This window comes from Glycine max, chromosome 8, assembly GCF_000004515.6.
Source record: "Glycine max cultivar Williams 82 chromosome 8, Glycine_max_v4.0, whole genome shotgun sequence".
NCBI classification, from domain to species: Eukaryota; Viridiplantae; Streptophyta; class Magnoliopsida; order Fabales; family Fabaceae; genus Glycine; species Glycine max.
Window position 1 is genome coordinate 33,103,667 of NC_038244.2, and position 3,971 is coordinate 33,107,637.

Genomic DNA, 3,971 nt, shown 5'->3' on the forward strand with positions numbered 1-3,971 from the left:
TTTGATTTCTCTTTCTTAATCGAATCAACTAATAACCAAAGTGAAACTAAGGCTAAAATCAATTCATAAACCAAACTTTTTGTCATCGCCTAAAAAAGCCATTTTCAAAGGTCCAATGCCTTTAAATGGTCTTTTCCGCTTTTATTGGTTAAGGGTAGATTTCTAAAAAAGCCTAAAATCAATATGTAACTTTGTTACCTCTTTTAAAAAATAAAGAAATCATTAATGGTCCAATGCCTTAATGTTTTTCTCACTTTTCAAAAGAATCGAAAGGTTGTCTAATGGTCCAATGCCTTAAATGACCTTTCATTCAACAAAAACATATCTTGCAAAAAAGGATAAAAAATAACGTAACCAAAACGCTTTGTTAACAAAAGAACTACGTAGGTCTAATTTTCTCATTGCAATTGAGGAATACGTAAGAGCAAAAGGAAACGCCCTTGTCGACCACAAAAAGATACAAATATAAAAAGGCATAAAAAAGACACAAGAACGTAAAAAGGGAAAAGAATGTAAATTGAAGTCATATTTGCACATTTGATTAAAGGCTGCCGTCCCTTATGACGGACGTGTGGGGTGCTAATACCTTCCCCGTATGTAAAAACAACTCCCGAACCTTTCACTTGAAGTTCGTAGATCACGTCTTTTCCAGTTTTCAAACGTTTTCCTCAAATAAACGTTGGTGGCGACTCCGCGCGTATTCCTTTCTTGGAACACGCTCTCGCTAGTCACGCGTCGCCCTCCCGCCAAAGGGTAGGTTGCGACAACAATAATAGTAGACACATTACCAGTGTTTTACTATGAAAAATGGTGGGGTACGCACCTTCAAGCTTTGCGGATTTGGTCTTCGCTGGGGAAAGGATCGAAGCAGGTTTGAAAAAAGGCAAATTTAATCATCCTGCTTGGACGAATGAGAAAACTGGGGCAAATGAAGAGGGTGAGAATGAAGGAGAAACCCATGATGTGATTGCCGTTCCTACATGGAAACTTCCTACCAGCCAAACAATGTCATTACTCAGCCAATATCAGCCCTTCTCATTACCCACCACCCAGTCATCCACAAAGGCCATCCCTAAATCAACCACATAACCCACCTACCACAAAACCAATTGATGTGCCATCATTTTCTTCTATTTTCTAAAACCTTTTTGCACTATTTTAATTACTGATTGGTCTTAATTGTCAATTAATCAGGCAGTTTTATTATTTGGGCTCATTTAGCTAATTTGATGTTTTTAATCTAATTTCAGGAATTAATGAAACATTGGGCTTAATCTGGATTTTGGTTATGGACTTGAAGAGGGAAAATAAAGCAGCGCTTACCTTAGTTAATTTCTAATTAGGAAATTATGCAATTTTATTTTATGTTGTTCAGTGTTTATTTCGTTTTGGGCCAGAGTATTGTAATAGGGCCCAGTGACTTTGAGTGACTCTTTTTAAATAGCAGCCTTGGGATTCGTGCAAGGCTATTCTATTATGCTATTTTATTATTCAGAGCTTTTGTTTTAGGTTTTTCACGTTCTTCTGTTCTAAGGCTACTGTTTTCGTTCTTAATGCAATTTTCCGTTTTCTGCTTCTAATTACAATTTCGTTATTGCTTCTTCTTGTACTTTCATTTACATTTCTGTTTCATTTACATTTCTGTTTCATTTACATTTCTGTTCATTTACGTTTCTGTTCATTTACGTTTCTGCTTCATGTTTCATTTGCGTTTTCTGTTTGAATCTATGGAAGGCTAGTTTTTTTGGTGTTGTTTCCTTTTGAGGATGAAGCCCAACTCTCTTTGAGGTTTCATTTGTAATGTGGTTTCCTGGCAGTTTTCCCTTCACCAGTTATCCCAAATTCGTGAACATTAATCAGTGCACGCTTCGTGTTCGATTAATTGCCTCTGAGCCTAACTTGCGTTCATGCTTAATGAACGAAGGGGTAACTGGTGTATGTGGTGCCTAATCACGTATTGACAACCCTAAGTTGATTTTCGCTTAGTAAATTGAAATAGGGTTGGATTAAGTGGTTGACTGTTAGGGACGAATTCTCCATAACCCAGGATAAGAGAATGACTTCTGAATCAGAGGAAACAACCCGTTTTTAATATTAGTAGTCTCATATTCCAGTTTACTTGTTCTGCTCTTTAATCATGAAACAAACAACCCCCCCAATCATTTCTGTTACTGCGCAAGTATATTATGAACATTTGGTTTGTCATTGCTCATTGGGAAACGACCTAGGATCACTTGCTAGTTACTGCATTTTCATGTTTATTTGATTCGGGTACGGCCTCGATCAAATTTGGCACCGTTGCCGGGGAGCAGTGTCCAAAGGTTCATAATAGCTAGCTAGTGTTTTGTTTTTAATCCTTTCGTGTTTTATGTTTAATTGTTAGTATTATGTTAGTATGTGTGTTAGTGTTGTTTAGTGTCCTGGTTTTTTGTTTAGTGTGTGTTCTGTTTTAGTTTTCCCATTAAGTGTTTCCCCTGTTTCAGTCTTGGGTGTTTTGCTGTGAATAGTGTTTTGCGACGGACTTAGCGACCACTTTTGTGGTAACTTATTTTAACCTATATTTTGTGGGAAAAATAGCTAGAGCCTTTAGTTTGGTCAGATTTGAAAGTTCCAAAAAAGTAGCAAATTTTGTGTTTGTCGAAACTTCAAACGGCCATAACTTTTGCTCTGGTTATCAGAATCGCAATTATTATATATGTATTTGGGGTAGAAAAAACTTTCCTATGCCGTGGCAGCCCGCCATAAGCCGACTGAGGTCTCCATCGTCCAAAAATAGTGATTCTGTCAAAAGTTTTTTATTTTTATTTTTCAAGTTTTATTCACTTATTTTTCTTAACCTACCATTTTTAGCTTCCATAGTTAGACTTTGAATTTTTGCCTGAAATTTTTTTGTGCTATCTTCTCATCATTTGATAAGGTTGCTCACAAAATTTCAAGTCATTTGGATATCATTTGAGGGTAGCTGTAGTTCAAACCTGCACCTTTATTTACATGACAAGGCAATTAGTTGTGCATGCTGAATGTAGTGTATGACTAGAGGCAATCCATCAGACTTACAACCCTTTGACCCTGAGATAGATAGGAAATTTCATAGATTAGTTAGGCATCATTTTATACCTTTTGATCATCCTGAGCATTCCATTACTGGTGAATCTGTGCATTCTGTTATTGGTGATTTTGAACATCCTGATTTGGAGCATTATAATTTTGAGCATTCTGATTCTGAGCATTCTGATTTTGCACATTTTGAGAACATGGCACAACCTCCACCCCGTAAGAGGAATCTAAGGGAAATGGCTGCACCTAATTTCACCTACGAAAGCTTGTTCATCCAATACCCTGATGAGGATGTCCCATATGTTCTTAAAACTGGACTAATTCCTTTGCTTCCAAAGTTTCATGGCCTTGCAGGTGAAGACCCGCACAAACATTTGAAGGAATTTCATATTTTCTGCTCCACCATGAAACCCCCAGATGTCTAAGAGGATCACATATTTCTGAAGGCTTTTCCTCAATCATTAGAGGGAGTGGCAAAGGACTGGCTGTATTACCTTGCTCCAAGGTCCATCACGAGCTGGGATGACCTTAAGAGAGTATTCATAGAAAATTTTTTCCCTGCTTCCAGGACCACAACCATCAGGAAAGATATCTCAAGTATTAGACAACTCAGTGGAGAGAGCCTGTATGAGTACTGGGAGCGATTTAAAAAACTATGTGCCAGTTGCCCTCACCATCAGATTTCGAAGCAGCTTCTTCTTCAATATTTTTATGAAGGACTCAGTAATATGGAGAGAAGTATGATAGATGCTGCCAGTGGTGGAGCCCTTGGAGACATGACTCCTGCTGAAGCCAGAAATTTAATTGAGAAGATGGCTTCCAACTCCCAGCAGTTTAGCACCAGAAATGATGCCATAGTCATTAGAGGAGTGCATGAGGTAGCTACAAACTCAACTGCATCATCTGAGACTAAG

At 37.8% G+C, this 3,971-nt stretch overlaps 1 non-coding gene across 1 annotated transcript; it reads right to left on the bottom strand.

Moving 5' to 3' along the window:
* Window positions 1–3,632: 3,632 nt before the first annotated feature.
* Window positions 3,633–3,739, bottom strand: LOC113002510 (small nucleolar RNA R71). Its single transcript, XR_003268064.1, has one exon. It is a non-coding gene; the product is annotated as a small nucleolar RNA R71 (small nucleolar RNA).
* Window positions 3,740–3,971: the final 232 nt, after the last annotated feature.